The 23,310-nt window shown below is 37.1% G+C and overlaps 1 protein-coding gene across 2 annotated transcripts in view; it reads left to right on the forward strand.

The window, feature by feature from the left end:
• The first annotated feature begins 2,296 nt into the window (after nt 1–2,296).
• LOC106059276 (forkhead box protein C2-B-like) overlaps nt 2,297–23,310 on the forward strand; it is a 124,729-nt gene continuing 103,715 nt past the window's right edge. The window contains exon 1 of one of the 2 annotated variants that reach the window (XM_056034265.1): nt 2,297–2,650. The gene's annotated coding sequence lies outside the window, so the exon portion shown is untranslated. The remainder of the gene's footprint in view (nt 2,651–23,310) is intronic. The other variant, XM_056034266.1, reaches the window with a different exon arrangement.

Genomic DNA, 23,310 nt, shown 5'->3' on the forward strand with positions numbered 1-23,310 from the left:
ATTTAAACATTTATATTGTTTCTTTTATTGTCTCCCTACATATGACAATTTTTGGTTTCCTCCCTTGAGATTCGGAAAACTACTTCCTCATCATCAAGGCGGAAATCCTGTCTGCTAGAGTCAGTGTCTCGGGAGTTTCTGTTCTGCGACAATTTCTCTTTCTTTAATATATTATTTCTCTGTAGACTGCACAGGTATGCACAATATTGACAATGGTGGTGGAGAATTATTTTGTAACATTAGTAACATACATAAAAAAAAAAAACCTCTTGCTGTATATTAGCCATTAGTGAATTATGAGATTAAGTAATGCAATAAAGAATATTATTAATGTAAGAAATTATTTTATTTATCTGCAAAACATTTCAGGTCTCAATGTTTCCGCATAAACTAATCCGTGATTTTTATTTTCTCAAATCGACTTACTCTGGTGCCAAGGTCCTTGCTTTGTTCTTTATATTTTTGGAATCACGTAGTTTCTTATCTAACAAATATAGCGTCACAAAGACCACCTTGACTCAATGAAATTTGTTTTATTGTAGATCACAAAATACTGGGACGAATCTATACAAGAACCAGCTAAAGCGCTTGAAAAAATACTGTCACCAAATGTTAAATATCTATGACGCCTGGTTTGAGCCGGGAAAATATAAAAAGTTTCTCTCATTGATACATTTGTTGTCCAGCTTATAAAGCAACGAAACAAATCATAAACACAATAAAAAAATCCGTGTTGGTAGATTTTGTCTTTGTTGTAACTGGAGTCGTCTTGCCAACTCTTCAGTCTGAAGGCGTTCTTCTAAGAGACTCACAAAGAAGGCCAAAGCTTTGTAAGGAATTTAAAGTTGATGTTCTGGCATTGTGTACGTGTCCATAGCTCTAGGGTGAGTGCATTAGTTGATAAGCCAATAGTAAAATCCAGAAAGTGTAATTGCATCTGTAGGTGTAGCTGGGTATAGGAGATATTAGTTTTAGAGGCGCGTCGCCATTGATTGCAAGCGAGGGCGTCTTATCAAGGAAATAAACAGACGAGTTGCTGTCAAAGCCAGAGAGTTAACCCCAATCACGGGCGCATCCTTTGTATTCGTCTATCGAGATTTGTTCATAGAAAAGTGTGCTTAACTACGTCACGTGGTTCGACCAAAAAAAAATGAAAACATTAATAGCGAAATAAGTAAAGGGTTCGAATTTGGAAACGGATAAGGTGAGAAAAGGCGGGAAAACATGGGGAGGATTTTCCTGACAGAAATCCTGGCTAAGTGATTGGTGGGCTCAGACATGTACAGCAAGAGCTCTCTCGCCCCCCCCCCTCCCCTCAAACCCTTTTACGTTAGCCTTTCATGGTCTTCCATTATTAATATTCTCTAGTTCCTTCCACAAAAAAAAAAAAAAAAAAATGGCGACAGAGAAATAAGCAAAAATATTTTCTCACTCCGCAGACGACCAAGTCTCGGCGGTATGAGAATAAATATTTGTATCTCCGTTTGGGGGGAGAGGAAGTATGCACACAAAAGTCAGAGGCGTGGGAGTGAGGAGGATGAGGGAGCGGGTGACTTCTGAACCCGGTATCATGACATGTCATACAACGATTGCGTCTTCATCCAAACGATTGAAAGGCGAAAAGATTATTTAAAAAAAATAAGAAAAAGGAAGATGACGAAGGAAAAAGTCCAAACTGTCGTCTTCCGGTAATTTAGCGCACTTACCCAACCGAATCGTACTTTTCATGTCACTTCTGACAAAATAGAGACCTGTTTACACTAATAGTCTCCCTTTGTTTACCATAAACGTTTTTCCTCTTCCCGCCAAAACCTCACTTTTGATCGATATTGATAGGTTGGGGGGGGGAGGAGTGGGGGAGCGTTCTCGTAATTTGTTAGTTTTGAAAGAGTGAGAGATAGTGAATAAAAAAAAGTATGCAATTTATCTGAAAATGATAAACCGTATAAAAATTTTTTTAGCTTTCCCGCCTTTTTTTTTTCTTCTTTTTCTTGTAATGACGGAAGACGACCCCTCCAAAAAAAAATCTGGCCTTATTGCGTTCTAGCTTCGGCCTGTTTTGTTAGAAAACATGGCGTCAGAAAATGAAATGTGTATAAGGAGAGAGAGAGAGAGAGAGAGAGAGAGAGAGAGAGAAAATAAAAGAAGGGTGGATGGGGAGAAAGCGGGGGGGAGAGAGGGGGGAGAGGTAAGGCTGGATAGAGCCAATCGAACTGAGAAAAAAAAGAGAGGGGGGTGGTGTAAAAATACAAGGCAGGGTACTCATTTAGAAAGCGCGAGTCTCTGGACACTTCCCCCCCAAATGTAGGCTATTCCTGCTATACGGCTCTATTTTGTATTTCGTGGCAATGGGAATAGTCACATTTCTTGCATAAGACTGAGAAAGTGAGATCTTGTCCACCATTGTCAAGATGGAAAAAAAAGTCGCGATGCAAGGGACGTAACTGCATGAACTGTTGTGCATTTCCTTTCAGGAATTTGTTTTTCTCCGAAAGTAGGTCAACCTCTTCGACTTCCAAAACATTGTCGTAAAAGAATGGAATTTGACGGCATCTTGAAACTTACGGTTAAAATAGAAAGCTGTGGATTACTTTGTTTTATTTCTGGCGAGATTGGAGATTCCAGACGTGTGTGGCTCTCGACGGTACAGGTAATACAAATTTTGATTTGATTTCATTTGAGAATTTTCGTAATGAATAAACAGTACAATTAATTTCCTCTTTGTCTACAACTTGAGGCTTAATGTCCGTCCAACATTCTTCAAGCAAACAACATTTAGTCACAAAGGAAGGTAGAAAAAAAAAAACTTAGAAAAGAAAAAAGAAAAACATAAAAAAAAATATATATGTGAATTTTTTTAAATAGTATTCGCTTTTTAAAAGCATCTTAAAAAAGGGTGGAAGAGAAAGACATGAATTTAAGCTCATGACTCAACCCGACTCGGTTAGTTAATTTCTATAAAAATACATGTTTGTATAATTAGTTACTGTTTGTTTCAAACTTAATTTAACGCGGCGACCTATAAAAAGGGCACCCAATCTTGGATCAAGCTAAAATTTTGCACAGTTAATTCTTTTACCTGACAACACAAGAATCAATTTAAAAAAAAACAACAATTATTGGTAATAAATTATTTTGTTTGGTATCTCAAACAAGGGAAAGAAATAGTATTGATTGAATTGGTTATAAGCTGAGTTAGTCCCCTTTATATTAGGCTCCCGTCTCATGTTAAGTGAACACAAACATGAAACAGAAACAATAGATAAGATCTTCCGTGACTCTTTGCTAACAAAGTGGTTACAGCGTTGGCATTAGAAGCCTGAGAAGGCTTTAGCTCCACTAGTTCAAATTCAGGTCGTTACTATTTAAAAAAAAAAAAAGCATTTAAAAAGCGATCAACCAGATACCCCGTTCTTTCTCGCCCGACCCCTTTCCAATTGGTCAAGACAAGTGATAGGATCAAAGTGTATTGAGAACGTCAAAAGCATGAAATTGCGCTAAACAAAAACTATTCGTAAAAAAAATATTTCTAATCGCACATATTTATTATTGAGTCTATATCAGCGGTTCTCAACCTTTTTTTTAGGTCCGCGACCTCCTAATACAATTTTCCACTAGGCGGCGACCCCCAACCATACATTTTTTTTTGTGCTCATGGTCATGGGCTTAGGTAAATGTGATTTAGATAATGTTATAATATAGTTATCAAAAGGTGTATCTAATATCTATGATGTTAATTCCATTGTTAGAAACAAACAAATAAATGTTCATTTAGTGTGAAGAAGGAGATCTGCGCTTAAATTACAAAAAAAAAGTGCATCTTTATGACTTTCATTAATTTACTTTTCTATTGCGTGTTTATAATATTCATGTTGCATACATAACTGACAATTGTTCTAAAATATTGCTAAGCTTGGAAAACATATAGTGTTTGATACAGTAAATTACATTGATTCAAATTTGTTGCAACAATACTTTCAAACACGCCAAAGGTATTGCGAAGGTTGAAGTTGTTTTTATTTCACTATATTAGGAAATCACATTTTCTGCATCAAGTTTTTTTTTTGTCTGTATGTAGACTTGATAGCTAACAGGCAGTAAAACTTTCGCAAAGGTATGTCGTTGGAAATGGACGAGGATGTGAACAAATCTCAAATAGAACCGAACGGTTGCAAACAATTGATCCAAAATGTGAAACTGACATTGAAGATAATTTGTTTTTTACCAAATTAAAATTAAAATCTATGTGCATTGTTATTGATGTCATGCTTGTGGCAGTGTCTCTGTTTCTGATATATGTCTAATGCATGTCTAATATATGTCGATGTCATACAGTGACTTTAGAAGAATTCTTATAGTGACTCATTCTTTACTACAATTGAAATGCAGACCGGTCTTTTCCACTTTGGTCATTTAGCCTACATTACGTGCTTTACAGGTCGTTGCAAGAGGTTTGCATAGAAACTAATCTTTAATATCGCTATTATTATTATTATAGCGTTTATAAAGCGCTACTTTCATGCTTATAGCATGCTCAGAGCGCTTTTGGTCCAATCTCATTTGTGGACCAGTTGGGGGGGGGGGGGGGAGGGGGTATCTAGGAGTTGGTTTTCCGTGCTGCCTTTAGGTGCTCAGTAAACACAACTCTGCCCGAGTCGAATGTCGAACCTCGAGCCAAGCCAAGCCAAGTTCAAGCGCACTTGGCCTCTCGACCTCTCACCATTATTATGATGTATGTATCTTACTAAACCAATAAGTGAAAACAATGAACAACGTCCGTGGATTCCTCAAGCGGGATGATACGTATTGGAAAGAGAGCAGACATCATTTCCTGAATTTTTTGATTGATAAGATCTGAAAGCATGCCACCTATTCTCCTGTGAACAGTGTCATCAGATATTTATGAATGAATTTGGCTCCAATCAAAACTAGAACAATGTCTGACAGTAACTCCTTGGGAATGGCGAGAGATTTCATAGCTCTGGGAATTCTGAGAACCACCTAATAAGAAGCTTCAATTTTAATTATGGTACTTGCCACCTGAGTGAAGTCTGAATTTCTTAACTCCATCAACCCGGGCATGCTACCCTGCATTATAGTGGCGCCCGGGTGGAAACGATCGTAGGAGGAAACGATTAGGCTAAAGGGTAGCAAAACAAGACTCACGTGGGGGTGCCTAAGTGGGTGCGAGAGCATCCTCATTGCACTGTGCGGAGTTGTAAAAAAGCTCCCACAACCTTGTCACAATCCAGGCGCTGTTCCTCAAGGGGCCGTTACATGAATGTCGTGTCCCGCACAGTTAGCCTGGTATAGAAAAGGAAAATGGCCAGGGTCTTAGTGTACGAGGTCTCTTGCCGCGAGTCTGACCCACCCGCCAGACAGAATAGTGTACACTGTTCTCATTCAGGCCGGTGAGATGGAGCTCTTGTTTACTTTTGCTGGCCTAGAGTTCCAAGAGCCGAAGGCTCAACTCTACCTGACAGTTTAAGAAGAAGAAGACTCCATCAGCTTTCAAAACTAAAATACTTGATGTCATTATCGCCAATGCCCGGATGTTAGTTCGGCTTCAAACGTACTGCAGATAAATGTTCACCTTTGTATCCTCTGGCAATGTTTCGTGTTCTTGGAACTATATATGTGTCTAACTATAGATATCTGTCATATATATCTTTCTTAGATGTCAGTCTTAGATATATGTCTTGGGTGTTAATATCTGTCTTAGATATGTCTTGGATGTTGATATATGTCTTAGATATCTGTCTTAGATGTATATAGCTATCTTAGATGTACATATCTGTCTTAGATGTAGATATCTGTCTTAGATATCTGTTTTGGATGTTGATATCTGTCTTAGATGTCTGTCTTAGATCTATATTTCTATCTTAGATGTATATGTCTGTCTTAGATGTAGTTATATGTCTTAGATAGAAATCTTTCTGTTTGATAATATTTAGTAAAGTTATTTTAAAAAAACACACTTTTTTCTGATAAACCTTTTTGAAATGATATATTATTAAAACGTTAACCAACAACAGCTGTTAGATTTATTTTGCAAGCCACATCTATTGAAACAAAGCCATGTGTTGTCATTGGTATTTCTTGGCTGATTTAGGCAACCCGTTTCATGCTGTAGAAAGTGAGAACTGGTACGAATTTATCCTAGCCTATGGAATATGAAATGTGTATTTAAATGTACTGTGAAATAGACCTAACGAATCATTTACTATTCATTATGTAATCACTGAAAACTAATTATTGTTTTCATTTATTAACTAATCGTGAATTACCGAATAATGCGTGTGTTAAACCAAATTTTAGGAGCAGCAGTGATCAACTGCATCATTTCATATATGATAATTTATTGTCATTATCAACATCAAGGGTCAACTTAAGAACAAATATTGTATGTAGCCCCCGTTTTAAGGTGGAATGTTCCTTTGTTGTCCTTAAATATCAGCTAAATCTCAAATGTAACCAATGTAAATTAACAGCGCCATAGAGTTCGTTTTTTTTTTAGCTTTATCATCATAGGAATCCTTGGGCCTCTTTTCTTTGCCTCTTTTTTGGGCTTTATGTGCCTCTTTTATGAGCCATCTTGCCTCTTTTGTGGGCTTTTTTTTAATATGTTTTCATAATTCACAAGTATTAAATCATAAACAAATGAAAAGTGATTAACCTAGAAATACAATAATATATATAGAAATATTATTTAATATCAAAGACATACTACCTAACCATTGAACTCACTAAAGACAGAAAAATGATACAAGTATCCTCAAAAAGGAAACGTCAGAATTTGCGCTATTCAGTTTTAGCTTTATCATCATAGGAATCCTTGGGCCTTAGGCCTCTTTTCTTTGCCTCTTTTTTGGGCTTTATGTGCCTCTTTTGTGGGCTTTTTTTTTTTTTAATATGTTTTTATTTGTAAGTTATCATAATTCACAAGTATTAAATCATAATCAATTGAAAAGTGATTAACCTAAAAATATAATAACAGTAATAGAAATATTTAATATCAAGGACATACTACCTAACCAATGAACCCCCTAAAGACAAAAATGATACTGGTATACTCTACTCCAGAATAATCAACAAAATATTTGATACCTAGATGACTATTATAATTTTGCTTCATGGAGATATATATACTTTTTAATAGTGTTACATAACTATAGTTTCTTCACTAAATGCAAGCAAAATAAACTATAGACTTTTAGTAGGGAAAGAAATGTACATTTGCAGCCATATATCTCCATACTGTAATATTAAATTTCTGTATCAAAGAAAATTAATAAATTACCACTATTTAATTTATTAATTGGTTATTTAAAAAAAGTGTCTAAAGTTTTAGCTGGGAAGCGGGAGATGTGAAGTCAAGTGTTCAAAGTTTTTAGAAAACATACAAGACAGACGGAGTGAGCTGGTTAAAGCTTTGTAAAACAAATATTAATGGCATTCAAGAACCAAATGAACTACTTTTCATTATATTTATGGATGGCTGCAGCTTCTTGTTCTATGCCAGTAATGCCCACAATACGGCCCGCGGGCCAGATCCGGCCGCGATGTTTTTCCATCCGGCCCGCAAAAACGTCGGCACAAAGTGGAGGAAATCCCCTCTCGAAAAAAAAATAGAAAAAAATAGAAGTTGAAAAATTAATCTTCAACTACTTAAGGGCTCTGATATTTTCTCTGATGGATTGGTACAATGGCCTTTAACATGTGTGCGTTTATGAACTGGGACTCTGAATGTAGAATCTACCAGAAAAAGTGGGCGGATCTTTACTTTTTTGTGGAACCTGATAATAAGCCAACATCTTTGGTCATCACTGTTCTATGCGAATCAGACTCACAACTATTCCAACTTCGAAAGCTGTCAGCCTTCTAGGGTAAGGGTTAAAACGCAATGTCTGCCGCCCTGCAAGAATTTTATATTAAGACAAAAGAATCTTAATTCATACAGGAACCGGAAGTTGCAAGACACGACTATCCTACCAGCCATCCAAACCCAACCTTGTTACTTTATCATTGCAACCACTTCCTATTAGCGCAACCATCTAAACCCCTCCAATAAACCCCCGCCTGCTGTGTCAACCCTCACCATCTTTCTCCTCGACCACATCCAACGTAGCATTGACCCAGTGGTTGGAGTGCTCTGAAATGTTGGGGGGGGGGGGGGGAGAGAAAGAGTCGTGTGTGGTTGAAAGAGGGGGTGGGAAGTATCTCTGATGACCTCTGAGAGATGGAAGAGGAAACGGAAGGTGAAGAGAGAGAGAGAGAGAGAGAGAGAGAGAGAGAGAGAGAGAGATCGTGGTAAGCAATGCGAAGCTTTGTTATTGCACGTGGTACTGTTTTGAGAACTAGACCTGCCAACTTCTCTTTTCATTTCGTCCTTCCCTCATTCATTTCTTCGCTCACTCCCCCCACTGCCGTTATGGTCACGTGACTCACGTCAACCTCTCTTAGCTTGCGGCCTATACGCGCAAGTTTAACGTAGTCAGTAAAGCAAAATATATATCGAATCAAATCATATCGATCAATCTAGCAATCATTTAAAACTTTATACAGATAAAATCATCTTTCAACTAATAAGCAATGAATCATCAATCATATTAATGATTTATTAAACCTATCAGGCAATAAACCCTAAATCCTATTGATTAATCATTCATCCTATCGCCAATTGGAGGCGCAGTGGTTGAGTGGTAAAGCGCTTGGCTTCCGAACCGGAGTTCCGGGTTCAAATCCTGGTGAAGACTGGTATTTTTAATCTCTGGATCTTTAGTACCCTGACATTAGTTGGGGAAAGTAAAGGTGGTTGGTCGTAATGATGGTCACGTGATACTCTCGTTAACCATGGGCCACAGAAACAGATAACCTTAACATCAGCTTCCCTATAGATCACAAGGTCTGAAAGGAGAACTTGACTTTTCTATCGGCAATTAGTCTTCAGTCCTATTAATTAATAACTCAATCAATAAACCATCAATACTATTAATCATTCAGGCGATTGAATAATCAATATTTCAATTGACCTATGATCATCCTACAAATTAATGAACAAATCAATATAATCTAAACAATGAACCTTTAATAAACAATTACATTCATTGGCCAGCATTTCAGAGAAGAAATAAAAAAAAAACCTCAACTTACTTATCAATAAGTTTACCTATTGTAGTGTAGCTGAGTTGATTTTCTGCTTGCGTCCAGCGTGTCAGAAGGTCATGTCCAGTGTGTGTGTTTCATGTCCAGTGTGTGTGTATATAGACTGCATCAGTGTTATGCGAGACGTGCTGGTTTCATTCACTGTTTACTGTAGTCTAATTTTGTCGAATAAAGCCATGGTATTGGTATACTAGTCGTTATCATTTCATTACAATTTATTCGACAAAATTATGTATCTGGATTAGTGTTGGATTCCTTAATCTACAATGGATAAATTACTCAGGCCGAAAGAGTTGGACATTGATCCTAATGCTCCACTGGCCTCAGAAAAATGGACTCACTGGTATGACACATTTCAGAATTTTCTTTCGTCAATCAAGGATATTAACGAAGACTTTAAACTAAAGTTGTTGAAGAATCACGTATCTGCTACGGTTTATTTGCTCATCAGTGATGTATCGCCCTATTCGATGGCCATGGACACACTCAAGACTACTTATATTAAGGTAAAGAATGACATTTTTCCTAGACATTATTTTGCTACATGTAAACAGCAGCCGGGCCAAATGGTAGAGTCCTTTATGCTAAAGTGGCGAAGTCTGGCCCGGGACTGTGACTTTAATCAATCAATCTATTGACCCGTTAATTAGTTCATTAGAATATTCATCACTGTATCCGACTGAAAATGTTAAATATGTCTCTGCTGTTGATACACAATTACTAAACATCCATAAGTATGGCCTGTGTGATGTATATAGGAGCCGAACGCCCTGAGTGGCGATAATACCAAAATCTAGTATATTACAAAATAGGTAACAACTAACAAAATATAACAAGAATACTTTTTTTTTTTTAAATATAGTTTCTTACACATTAGCTACTAACAGTTAATAGAAAACATGTATTTTTGTTTTAAAAAAAAGAATGCACATTGTAGCCTGTGTACACATCTTTACACATTTTTTAAAATCAAATTACGTTAATCAGTGGTTAGCTCCTATAAATAGAAATGAACCGCACTGCGGCATACAAATTAATTGAGTCTTACCAAAGCTCTTTCTTTTCTTGACACAAGGGAAGGATTTCTTCCAGAGGACCAGAATAAAAGATTTGCACATAGCCAAAATTCTTTACTGAAAGGCCCCCAACAAAATTCATTAAATCACTTCCGTAAGTAGTTAACACACAATAGGGCTCAGGTCTTGTCATCTCAAGCAATGTTCACACTTTTTATATTCAGACATGAACTTCTGCATTGAGCGCAACAGATCGCGGACAATCGTGCTTTAACATTTTGTAGTTTGTAGAAGATTGTGTTTATTGATAGTTTGTAGAAGATTGTGTTGATTGATAGTTTGTAGAAGATTGTGTTTATTGATAGTTTGTAGAAGATTGTGTTTATTGATAGTCTGTAGAAGATTGTGTTTATTGATAGTCTGTAGAAGATTGTGTTTATTGATAGTTTGTAGAATATTGTGTTTATTGATAGTTTGTAGAAGATTGTGTTTATTGATAGTTTGTAGAAGATTGTGTTTATTGGTAGTTTGTAGAAGATTGTGTTTATTGGTAGTTTGTAGAAGATTGTGTTTATTGATAGTTTGTAGAATATTGTGTTTATTGGAAGTTTGTAGAAGATTGTGTTTATTGATAGTTTGTAAAAGATTGTGTTTATTGGAAGTTTGTAGAAGATTGTGTTTATTGGTAGTTTGTAGAAGATTGTGTTTATTGGTAGTTTGTAGAAGATTGTGTTTATTTGTAGTTTGTAGAAGATTGTGTTTATTTGTAGTTTGTAGAAGATTGTGTTTATTGATAGTTTGTAGTTCAAAGATTCTGAAATTTGTGCTGAAAATGTTGAAACTTGTCTGTCTAAATGCATTCAGCACCCATGGGCGGACACGTCGAATACCACAAGAGTTTCTGTACTATATGAACTCTCTTTGTAATCTTGTCTATACCAGGGGTCGGCAACCTGCGGCTCGCGAGCCACATGCGGCTCTTTGGATGTTAAGCTGCGGCTCTTTAGTTCCATACGCAAATATGATTTATTTTAAACTTTAAAAAAATTTAATCGTTCTGAATCGATTAACGAGGATTAGGCACCTATTCTATCTCTCAGCCAATCGTACTCGATTTTCAGCTCAGCCCTCCCCCATGTCTTGAAATGTACCATATTTGCAGGTGAAAGATATTCAGTTTTTTTTTCTGTCTTATCACTTGCTATAAATGAGTCACAAGTTGCCTTTTTTTGTCAAATATATGTCTTCCCAAGGTCTAAAAGAAGAACTTCTAGGATTGCTACCGCTCTCGTCACAAACTAGAGAGGAAAATAGAGTGAATGCCTTGCAAAAATACCTTGAAGACAATAAGATCGATTTAAATAAAATCTTTTCATTAGCAACTGATGGAGCCAGAAGTATGACTGATAAAATAAAAGTGCAACAACGATTCATCCAAGCAAAATAAATCTTGAAATTCTTACGTTTCAATGCAAAATGCACCAAGAAGCGCTTTGTGCCCAAACATTTCCGGCCGAAATAGTTGAGGTCATGAATTTGGTAATCAGGATTAATCAACAGCATCTTGCCAAAAGCAATCTACCATCGACAGTTTAAAGTGTTCTTAAACAAAATGGAGACTCAGTATTCCGACCTTGTAATTTACAATAAAATGCGATGACTTTCCAAAGTAAGGTGTTGAAACTTTTTGCTTTGTGCTTGAATGAAATAAGTACATTTCTAAATGACAAAGAATTAGAGAACGACAAATGGTAGCAAAAATTTTACTTTTTGGTTGATATAACAGAGAAGTTAAATGAGCTGAGTCTAAAACTGTAAGGAAAGGGGAACCCAGCCTATGTTGAGGATAAAATTAAAGATGAATTTGTTGACAGTTTGAACAACCAAAAACGACAAAACCATTCAGGCATTCAGAGTAAACCCTCTCAACACAAATAGTAACGAAGTCCACATTGATCCATTTGAAATTGATACTGGATCTTCAAACATGCAATTGATTGATTTAGAAAGTAAAACTTTGTGGAGTGGGAAATTTACAGAGTTGAAAGTCAAGTTGGAAGAGTTAGAGCTCCAGAGATGTATGTACGTAAAAAAATGATAAGCTTTTAAATAAATGCCGCGAGTTGAGGCACTTATATTCGAAGCATGGAACAGTCCTCCATATTGCCAAAGCGAGTTAAAGAAGTTTGCATTTGGAAAGCTGTCTCTCATCAGATTGACATATTCGTGCGAGCAAGTGTTATCTTGCATTAATATAATTAAAAGTAAAGTAAGAAGCCAACTAACAAATGAAAATTTAGAGCAGTGTTTGAAACTAAAAACAAGTTATGAGCCAAATGTATCCAAACTTTCTAAAACCGTGCAAAGCCATCGAGTACTATTTATGTTTTGAAGAAAATAAAAATGTGGCTCTTTAAAAACTTTGAAATTTGTAAATTGTAATTTTTGGCTCTTCCGACTGAAAAGGTTGCCGACCCCTGGTCTATACTGAAGTTCAAATGATTGACTGAATTCCAGTTGTGCCCTTACAGAAGCCTCTAACTTTAGTTATAGAGAACCTGGAGCGAAAGCCAAATCCAAGTAGTACTCGTGTCCTATATTTAAACCTATCTTATTCTTAACAAAGGGGCTGTTACCATCTCATCTCTGTCTAAGGTCCAGTTTGGATTTGAACCCGGAACCTTGCGGTTCGAAGCGCTTTGCCATCAGCCATCGCGCTCCTATACCCTCTGTTAAACAGTCATACGTTAGCCACTCGGTAAATGCTTGACCACTGAATCTCTACTTATTTATGTACAGATTTGTGGGTACTACGCTAAAAATATAGGTCAGGGGAATATTTTTGTTTCTACAAACACAAACGCTGTACTGTATTCAGCTAGCATACATTCTAACTAACAGCGCCCACTTCAGATAGTGTGGTCAGACACCTCCGTACGGCCGTCAAACATCATTAACATATTTGCCCCGCCCGAGATCGGCCCCCCTAGCCGCTGCCGCGCCATCGTTCAGTGGAAGTGAAAATATGTGCCATCCACTTCAGTCGAACGCCCAAGTTCTCCTTTGATCTCACCGCCACGGCTCTTTTGCATAACTACGTCACAGGTGATCGACTCACTGCGTGGAAACTTCATTTTTCCGGTGTTGAGACTCATGAAAGAGAGAAAGGAAGAGAAAGATGGACGAAGAGAGAGTGTTGGGAAGGAGAATGGACAATAATGATACAGAGGAGTAGCGAGAGGGGGGCATGGGGGGCAAGATGCCCCGTGCGTCACATTCAGAGGGTGGGGGCACAAGCAGAGAGGCCTTAAAAGGTTATTGTAGATATTTTAGTTAGGTAATGCATTCTAAGGTTAATTGTATTATATTATTTTTAAATGCTTTTATTTATAAGCTTATATTTTGATGTGATGTTTATGGAAAATAGGGGGGGGCGAATTTTTTTTCCCCCGGTCGCATGTTTTGCTCACTACGCATCTTTAATAATAGATTGCACTATTAACAATTTGTTTTAAAAAATGTTCTTTTTTTTTAACTCTTTATTCCGTTTACGGTTCAGTCAAGTACAATAACTTACAAGACAAACATGTCAACGGATCCCGCGTCCACATTTGTACAACCGTGGCCAATCGTCGTAGAAGGCCTCAACACTGACCTGCGACGTCATTTTTTTTAAGCACTAGAATATTACACTAGAATATTACATTCAGTGACGTAGCTAGAGATTTAGGGGCCCCCTGAATTTTGGCATTTGACATCATGACACGAGAAAATGTACTTAATAAATATATGTGTAAATTCCATATGTTACTGTACATAAGTACTTTCTGTGCAGAAAAGGTCAAAGGTCATTTATCACATCATCCAGATTATTGCTGAATGGTATTATTGACTCTACGTGAACAGCAGGATTACATGGCAGTGGCTTTATATTTAATATATAGTGTTAAATAATTGTAGGACATTAATTTGGGGGGCCCGACTCAAGCGGCGACCCGGAAGGATTTTAGGAAATTTGGACCCCTCCCCCCACCCTAGCTACGCCACTGATAATATTGCCGAAAACAGACAATACAAAATAGTAAGTTTTATGTTTTTAAATTGTTTAAGGGTGAAACATTGTTTAGAAATTGTTCATACTTTTTTATCATCAGGTTGTTCATTGTTTTTTTTTTTTTGTACTTATTGTAGACACGCGAGCGTTAATTAAACAATGTATATTTAAAACTTGGGGGGTAATCAACACAAACAATGGTCCCTAACATGCTTATGATGTCGTCATCAGGATATGAATTATTTTTTGCATCACAGTATATAGGCAGAATGGATTTTTTTATCTTTAAAACCTGGCTGCACGGCAATAAAAAGTTCTTGATAAAATGTGTATATTATGTTACATAAAATATTTAAAAAATTGGCTTTTATGTTTTTGCATAAATTTTTTGAAAAGAACAACAATAGTTGGTATTTTCACAAGAAAACTAGACATTGCATCCATTTCCACCACTATACAATCAATCATCATCATTAAACTCCATGTGAGTGGGGGGTTTGAGAGGCTTAAGTCTTCTCTCTCTCTCTCTCTCTCTCTCTCTCTCTCTGTCTCTCTCTCTCTCTCTGTCTCTCTCTCTCTGTCTCTCTCTCTCTCTCTCTCTCTGTCTCTCTCTCTGTCTCTCTCTCTCTCTCTCTCTCTCTCTCTCTCTCTCTGTCTCTCTCTCTGTCTCTCTCTCTCTGTCTCTCTCTCTCTCTCTCTCTCTCTCTCTCTCAAAAAAACTGAACAAAAAAGAATGAGACTTAAAACTTAAATCGGTCGCCGCCGTCCTGGTCGATGCAGACTAGTGGAATGAAACTTTGGTAGGGGGTGCCATAACTGATAGTATCGTTAAGGGTCTCCCTCCCAACTAACTTTCTAGGTTTTAAACCCAGCTCGTATGAAAGAGTGACGTAGTGGATACATACGATGGTGAACGTGGATGTTCAAACCCCCCCCCCCAAACACACACACACTTTTTAGCACCGTAAACTCAAAATGCATAACCTTTTAAGCTTGAAGCATAAATTAATATACAAAGCTTATATTAACTCATTCTGTCTGTCTGTCTGTCTGTCTGGTAAAAAGTTTGTGCACCTTTTTTTTCCTCCTATACCCAATCTCGTAAAAAGCTGAAATGTTGCACAATTATTAAAATTTCAATTAAATTTTTTGCATGCCAACACAGAAATAAATAATATATTGACCAACAAATTAAGTAACTGTTGGTAATTAATTATTTTGTTTACTTTATCGAACAAGGAAAAGTAATGTTGCTTGACTGATAACGTGGTATAAGTTGAATTAGTCCCCTTTATTATTTGTAGAAAAAAAAAGCGTGTAAATAAGCAGCTCGCTGGCACAGTGGTTACCGTGTTGGCTTGAGGACGCCTTAGCTCTCGTGTTCGTAATTAGGTCGCTCACTTTTTTTTTAATAAATAAATTTAAAAAGTGATCACCCAGATACCACGTTTTTTCTTCCTCTCCCTCTTTCCCAGCGGGTCCAGACAAGTGACAAGTTCATAACGCGATGACAAAGGTAAAATCTTGACACTGCGTTAAACTTGGTTTAAAATATTTCTAATCTCACAGATTTATTATTATTAGTCTAGATCTATTGCAAATTTAATTACTTGAGTGATCTGAACTAATTGATACAACTACTCTTTTTTTAAAGCAATTTTTTATTTAAATATTTCTTTAATATCTTTTTTTATATTTTTTAAAATATTATGTATGATTGTATTTTATTTAATTAAAATATAAAATATTTTTTTTAAATACCTGTTTACATTTTTTTTTAAATTTTTATTTAAATATTTCTTTAAAAAATATTTTTTTATAATTTTTTAAAATATTATTATATTTTAATATTTTATTTAATTTAAATATTTTTTTATTTTTTTTTAATTTTTTTTTTTTAAATTTACATGCTATATATTTATAATATTTTTTTTTTGATGTACTCGGCTACGCGGATCTTTCAATATGGTGTCCTAGACATCGTTAAAGGATGAACATTTATCGTGAACTATACCTAATTAGGTCATGTATTTTTAGCATTCCTTCTAACATAGTAGCTCGATAGTAAAGCACATAACGATGTCAGTATAGACCAAGGATGACCAAATTACTTCCCGAGGGCCACATCCGGCACGTAAAAAAACCTTATTTCAATAGTACATATAAACAAAGAACGGCAAAAAAAAAAAAAAAAAGAAACATTTGGACTTGATAGATTTCATTCTGTAGTATTATAATATTCATAAAATAGTTTCGTATTATTATCCTAGACTACTACTTTAAGATTTAGTTTTTGGCTATTTGAGATGGCCGTGTCCTAGAAATGTGATTGACAAATGGTCTTTTTTTCTTTTTTTCATCTCTTCTAGTCCTCATAAAATAGCTTTATACAAGGGGCGAAACTCGTTTCTGCGAATTTTTTTAATGTCTGAACAGCGTTTCGATGCTCCGACTTAGAATATTTGCGATGGAGCTGAAATTCAGAAATAGCTACACCCGTAAATAACTTAAAACATCCAAGTACAATTAAAATAATGTTGGATCCAACTCAGTTCTAGCGAAGACGTCGTCTGCTGTATTACATTTCTTTTTTTTTTTTTTTTAGTGCAACGCGGCCCGCGACAAGAGTGTGTAGAGAATGTATTTGGCCCGCTGGCTGAAGCGAGACCATTCGTTCGAGTAAGCCTGAACAATGTCCGAAGTAGCAACATGTGGGCAGTGGTGACCAATAGCTAGTCGCTTCGTCGTAAAGACTTGTGACGTGGCAAAGAGTTATTGGTCTGCACTGGCCCACAAATTAAAACGTTGCCTGTTAGTGTTCAGTCCTTCTATTACAGCTGGTCACGGCTGAGGAAGGTTGGGTATCCCTGACTTCTTCTTCTTCTTCTAGCCAGCTTTTTGCTGCTGAGCTGTCAGCTCTTTTGCAGAATGTGCCAAGGAAAAATAGTGTGATTTTTTCTTCAGTTGTTCAGCACTGCCGTACAGGGTGTTGGTTATGTTGGGCTGTAGTGGAAGTAGGGTCTGCCTAAGGAAGGGGCATTTAAAGAGGATATGGTTTACAGTTTCATAATGCTGGGCCCAGTATCTACAAAGGGGTAGATGTGTGGGATTTATTTTGTTCAGATGGTAATTTAACAGAGGTGTGTGCCCTGTTCTTAGGAAGATTATAGATTGCTCTTTGCGGGGGAGGAAGTTAATACTGTCCAGTTTGTTAGGCAAGGTAATTTATTTGTACATGGCTCTGCCTTTGTTTTCTGATGCCTATTGGTCTAGCCACTCCTCAATGTGATTGTTGACTAACATTGACCTTAGGGTGAGGTAGTTAACGGGTCTATCTGGTTGTTTCATAGATGATCACTGACTTAGATAAATAACTTATTTTATACTGATGTGTGGATATATAACTTAAAAGACCACACGTACTGGCTAAATCAATGTCTCAATTGAACTCTAAGAAAATTCGTTTGATACGGAACTCAGTTAGCTGTCAAGGAACCTTTGTGTTTACAGGCCCAACAATTCTCTCTCTCATTAAAATCTCTTATCACAGGCTACAAAACTCTGATCGTAAAGAAATTTTACAATATGGTACAGCTCTAAAAAATTTGGTTCTTCGGAGGTCGCCAGCGAAGAAATGCACGCACTAGCATGCCTTGCAGCTATTGGTCTATTTCCGGCCGTTTGGAGGCAACGTTTGTGTGAAGGAGAACCCGTTAAGAGTAGCCGGCTCTTGTTTCTAAGCAACAGACGCGATAGCGAGTTGCGTAAACAAGCCACCGCCAAGAGATGTCAGCATCGTTTGCCAATGGTAAAAGTAGGGAAGAAGAAGAAAAAAAAGCTTCCATGGTTACCGGTTCTCGTCTGCTGAGGTAGTAGGGGGAAAAATGTTGGGAAATGAAGGTAAATGGGGGTTTAAGAAATGGGGTTGGGTTTATGTAAAGTGCACGCGCGAGGTAAGTATTAATGGAGGATAAATGTATTGGTTTACAGGGAAAGGGGAGGCGGTGGGGGTGAAAGACATGGGGGCTGGGCTAAGTATTGGACTAACTCCACCCACGAATCCCTTCAGGGTACACAGACTTATCCTCCATGTCAAGGCTGGATGACATCAGATGTCATGTGTGAGCAGCTCAGTGGTTGTAGGAATGATTTCCTGATCAACTGCAAAGAGTGGGGGGGGGGGGGGGGGGGGAGCAGGTATGAGGGCGTTTTCAATGTCTTCGTCATAACAAGAATTTTTTTTCCCCGAAGAAACTCACCTCGCAGACACGCACGCGCTTAATCTCGCATCTGAAGCTCATAATGTAGGCATTGTTGCCATATGTGGCACTGCCGAAAATATCGTTGCCCTCAGATCAAAGCAGTCAACCGTGACGTGAGAGTTTAACGAGAACCTGTCTTTTAATCATTTACTTCCTCTCTCTCTCTGTCTCTCACTCTGTCTCTCACTCTGTCTCTCTCTCTCTGTCTCTCTCCATCTCTCTCTGTCTCTCTCTCTATATATACTTTTCATTCTTTAGTTTCGTCATATGTCTTCCTCTATGCTTTCTACTTTTCTCTTTCTCTCCTTTTTTTCTATTTCTCTTTCTCTCTTTCGCTCACTTCCTTTCTCTTTCTCTCTTTCGCTGACTTCCTTTCTCTTTCTCTTTCACTGACTTCCTTTCTCTTTCTATCTTTCGCTGACTTCCTTTCTCTTTCTCTCTTTTGCTGACTTCCTTTCTTTTTCTCTCTTTCGCTGACTTTCTTTTCTCTTTCTCTCTTTTGCTCACTTTTTTTCTTTTTCTCCTCTCTCTCTCTTTGTCTCTATCTCTTTCTCTCTCTCTTTTACTCACTTCCTTTCTCTTTCTCTCTTTGGCTCACTTTCTCTTTTTCGCTCACTTTTTTTTGCCCCCCCCCCCCTCTCCCTTTCGTTTTTTCCTAAGCCCTCAGAGCCAAACAAATTTCACAGTTTTAACACTAAAACATTTCTGATCTTGAAAAATAAACACTTTCAGTGACCAGAGTGTTAGAAATAAACACTTACAGTGACCAGAGTGTTAGAAATAAACACTTACAGTGACCAGAGTGTTAGGAAATATAATGCTACAAACAGGATTAGTACAATGAAATAAAATAAACCAACATCTGACATTAGTAGCGGAGAGTAAAGGTTGTTCGTTGTCCTGGCTTCATAACTACCTTCTTAACAGTTGGCCGTAGAAACAGATTAGCTTTACATTATCAGCTCCTATAGATCGTAAGGTCTGAAATGAGTGCCGTTGCTTTTACTCTTTTTGTGTGTGTGTGTGACACACGATGCAATGAAATGTGAAAATTATTTCAATTTACTTCGAGCCTTGAACCCCTTCCAACTACAAGCTTAGGACGCTGTCTTTCGTTTCTCATTATCTATTTTTTTAAATACAAATGTATTCCTTCTAATGAATTTCAATCTGTTCATAAAGACATTTCACTGCTTTTTAATTAATTTCTAAAAAGGGTCAAGAGTCCAAGAGTATAAAGCTATCAGTAGGCAGTCAGAAAAAAACTGTGGACTGTTTCAATACAACTGAATTTCAAGACAGTATTTCAAAAAATAATTTCAAGACATAATTTCAAGACAGCATTTCAAAACATCAGTTTAAGACAGAATTTTAAGACATATTTTTTTTTTAAAAGACAGATTTCAAAGACAAATTTGAAAACATCATTTCGAGACAGAATTTCAAAACAGCATTTAAAAACTGAAAATCAAGACAGCATTTCAAAAAAGTTTTCAGTACAGCGTTTCTAAACAGCACAGCAGGGAAATATTTCAAGACAGCATTCCATAACATTTTAGCATTACAAAGTAACACATAGAAGAAAGCCTAAGTTTATGAAACCCCAAGTTTGTGAAAAGCCCATGTTTGTGAAAAGCCCATGTTTGTGGATAAAAAAAAAAGCATAACCCTTGTTATTAACATCCTGTTCATTGGCGAACGCTCTGAAGATTCCAGCCTAAGGCAGCTAATCAAGACAACCCTGGCCAGGTGTAAGAATGGCCTGAACCGGAAATATTAAAATAAAATAGTTCATCTCAATCCTCAAACCGAAAAAAAAAATTCTTCACTGGGGGTACTGAGGAATACATTTCACCCCCCCCCTTTTTTTTTTCTCACAACCGTGGAGGCACAGCCCGCACCTGCAATATTCAAGAACAAGCCAACATAAGAACAAGACTTTGACATTGGTATGCCCTGGCCTGGACTGCCTCGCGCATACGATGATGCTCCAGTAAGCGTGAGATTATCAGATTCACCATTTAATTAGTATAGTTAATTTACTCCAGGCTTACGCCTGGTCTGAAGACGTTATATAACACTAAGCTCTGGTGGGATTTTCGATTCTGTGTGGGGGGACACCAAAAAGCTTGTACGCCCCCTCCCTGAAATTTAAACTTAAATCTTCTCGTATAGTAAACACTTCTTTAAGTTATTGTTTTAATAGTTTAGAAATTGCAGACGACACGTGTTTAACAAATGCACGTGCTTGCCAGCTCGCGACCACGTAGGCGTTGGATAAGGTGGGACCTAGAGTGGGAGACAGTTGTATCACAAAATGTGTATCTTAGTTCAAGTTTTACCACACAATGTGTATGTTAGTTCAAGTTGTATCACAAAATTTGTATGTTCATTTAAGTTTCATCACAAAATGTGAATCTTAGTTTAAGTTTCATCACAAAATGTGAATCTTAGTTTAAGTTTCATCACAAAATGTGAATCTTAGTTTAAGTTTCATCACAAAATGTGAATCTTAGTTTAAGTTTTTTCACAAAATGTGTATCTTAGTTCAGTTTTTTTTTCCTTTATCTCATCTCGTTTTTTAAATATTTTTTTTCTAAACATTTTAAATTCATTTAGCAACCATTGAGTTAGATATATTTTTTTTTTACAAAGGATTACATTTTTTCCCGCAAAAACAATAGAAAAGATGGGTGCATGGTGGCCGAACGGGAAGCTCTTGGCTGGCAAACTGAAGGGTCTTGATTTTGAATTCCAGTAAAGGCTGGGATTTGGAACTTCGGGATTTTAGGACACCAGTGAGTCCAGACAACTCTAATGGGTGACTTCAACACAATATGGAAGTAAAAGGTGGTCAATAGTTATGCGGAACAAATAACACCCTAATTAAATCTCGGCCATAGAAGCAGACGAGCTTTACATTCTCTGCCCCAGTAGATCGCAAGGTCTAAAAGAGGTACTTTTTTTTTTACTCTTTTATGTTGTTATGTTGTTTTATGTTTGTTTGGTTTTTTTATGTTTTTTTTTAATTTTTATTTATCGAGCTTCTTTAGAAACACCCTCATAATTATTATTTTTTTCATTAAAAACATGTCAGCTTAAAATTCTGCCCTTACAAGTTGCACGCCAACCTTTCATCGCCCCTGGGTTGTTTTAAACCTAGCGCTTGTCATTACAACATAATCCTAATCAAGTCCATCAGCAGTGTTTAAAACCATATTTTATTTAGGTCAGTGCAGACTGTGTTGACAGAATTCATTGTTTTTTCAAACACCGAAGAGCTCCTTTGATGTCTTCATTCTGAAACCTTAAAAAAAATGTGCAGGGCCAGAGCCAGATCTATAATCAATTCAGTGTCTGCGGAGCGCTACGTAGATCACTGCTAAATAGATATCCGGTTAATAGGAAGCCACGTCCATTAAGTGATGCAGACTTTGTAGTCAAGAGTGTCTGTCTGATTGGTTGGGCAAACAATTTCGACACTACAGACTACTCATTGATTGGAGACCTGGGTGTGCACCCATTGTAGCTGCGGTGTTTACAGATCTGTTAACATGTGGGCGGGGAAGAGGGGGGGGGGCAAAGTGGAGAGATGGGGAAAGAAACAGGGAGCGAGAGAAAGAAAAAAAGGGAGAAAGAGAGAGAGTAAGAGAGAAAGAAAGAATGAGGAAGAGAAAAAGAGAGAGAAAGAAAGAAAGAAGGAGAATGAAAGAGAAAGAGTTCGGGAGAGAAAAAGAGAAAGACAGAAAAAAGAGAGAGAGAGAGAATTAGAAAGAGAAAGACAGAAAGAGAAAGGGAGAGAAAGAAAGAGAAAGAGAGAAAGAAAGAAAGAATAAAGAGAGAGAAAGAGTGAGAAAGAGAAAGCGAAGGAATTGAAAGACTGTGATTGCGGTTGAACCCAGACTAAAAAGACCCTCAATAACAATTGAAATAATAGATTTAAAAAAAAGTTTTAACAAGAAGTTTGTAACGTAATCTTTGAATGACGCCGATATAATGCAGTCTCCCCTCTTTCTTCGTTACAGAGAAACGTTTCAAATAGTGTTTGACTTTCTCCACAATTCAAGAACTAAAACCCTTTCTTTTAAAGTCCTTTGGCTATTTTTAGCGGCCCCCGAAAGGGGAAAAGACGCTATTAGTTTTGTGCGAAATGTCTGTCCGTCTGTCCGTCTGACCGTCTGTCCGTCCGTCCCGTTTAGATCTCGTAAACTAGAAAAGATAGTGAAAATCCGACATCACAATATTTTAGACCATTCAAAGTTCTGATGCAACGGCTACTTTTTTTTTGTCTGAAAGTGAAAAATCTAATTTTTAAAATCAGTTATGCAAGCAGTTTTGTAAAGAGAAAAAGCTAATTAGTATGCATTATAAGTTAGACCTAAATTAAAACAATTAGTAATCTTGTAAATTTCATTTTCGTAAACTATTTCTCTGTTCAGAAATATTTATAATTTTATATTTTTTTTAGCATTCGAATAAGAGATTGATCCTTTGCCCCGGGTTCGAATCCTGGTGAAGACTGGGATTTTCAACTTCGGAATCCTTAGGCGCCTCTGAGTCCACCCAGCTTCAATGGGTACCTGATATTAGTTGGGGAAAAGTAAAGGCGGTTGGTCGTTGTGCTGGCTACATGACACCCTCGTTAACCGTAGGCCACAAAAACAGATGAACTTTACATCATCTGCCCTATAGACCACAAGGTCTGAAATGGGAACTAGTTAGGCCAGGTTCATATCTAACTTTGCATTAACTTGCACCTATCCTTTGATCTGCTGTACCGTTGGGGCACTACACAAGATCTGTCAACCTTCTT

Source organism: Biomphalaria glabrata, chromosome 7, assembly GCF_947242115.1.
Source record: "Biomphalaria glabrata chromosome 7, xgBioGlab47.1, whole genome shotgun sequence".
In the NCBI taxonomy this organism is placed as follows: domain Eukaryota; kingdom Metazoa; phylum Mollusca; class Gastropoda; family Planorbidae; genus Biomphalaria; species Biomphalaria glabrata.